Source organism: Nannospalax galili, unplaced genomic scaffold, assembly GCF_000622305.1.
Source record: "Nannospalax galili isolate Female #2095 unplaced genomic scaffold, S.galili_v1.0 scaffold171, whole genome shotgun sequence".
In the NCBI taxonomy this organism is placed as follows: domain Eukaryota; kingdom Metazoa; phylum Chordata; class Mammalia; order Rodentia; family Spalacidae; genus Nannospalax; species Nannospalax galili.
This window is the reverse complement of record NW_008329362.1, coordinates 688,307-689,478: the sequence shown is the minus strand read 5'-3', so window position 1 is coordinate 689,478 and position 1,172 is coordinate 688,307.

Sequence of the window (1,172 nt, the reverse complement as noted above, 5' to 3'; positions counted from 1 at the left end):
ACTTATCTGTCTACCTACCTACAAATATCCACACTGTCCAAAAAGAAAATTTCTTTCAGTAACCATCATCTGCCAATAACTTCTCAATTATAGAGTCTATTGCAAAGAAGTATATTAACTTATGTTAGCTGTGCTGTTGCTCTTCAAATTTGGTAATCTGATGTCAAGGAAAGAGCCATAAACCCAAGGGAGTAGTAGTTTCCAGAACAGGTGCTCATCCTTTTGAGGTCCAAGGTGACCTTAAGCTATTTAAAATTTGAATATAACTTAGAGGATTTGATGTTAGTTATAATTAAAAGAATATAAAAGAAAATATGATTTGGGGCCTTAAAACATTCAAGAATGACTAATTGTGTGAAACTAAAAGGTATGATAATAAATACATATATTTGTAATTAATTTTGATATTTACATGGATGAGAAATCCTTTATTAGTGTCTATCTACTCTGTTACTTGTGTTAAGAATTGGCTAAAACTTAGAAGAGTTAAGATCTATCACTTAAGTAGCTTCAAAGAGTATAAAAGCCAGAAAAAACAGATAACGGAATGATCATTCAAAGAAGAGACAAATGGGTCATCACTAGAGGCATCTAATAATTTGGGGGAAATCAGCCTCCAATCCCGTATTAGCAGGGACACATGATTAGTTACAAGAAATGACAATAACTTATCTTCGTTAAATGAATTTGCTAGTACTCACAATTCAAATTCCTATTAATGTCAAGTACTTTAAAATGATTTCTGTTATTAATTAAAATGTTTAAACATTAAAGGATAAATGCTGTAACTCATGTAACTAAATTGTATATAACTTATGATATTGATTTTCTCAAACCATATCCTCCATATTCCTATATTAGATTGTAATTATTTTTAAACAATTCTTAGCTTTCATATTTACTTGATATATTCCAAAGAAAAATAAGAACTTAGTTTTTAAAATTAAATTAATTAGTATCAGAAGCAGTCACAGTATTTATTCATTTTAGTGTGTATATCTTCATTTAGCAGGCAGTGGATGACATTACCCAGAAAATCTATTAGGAATTAATTTTATTTAAAAGAACTCATTGTATGCCAAATAAGAACAAAAGGAGATGATGCATATGTAGATGTTTTCTGTAAATGATACATTTAAACAATCAGCCTGGCTTTACAACATAAATTTATA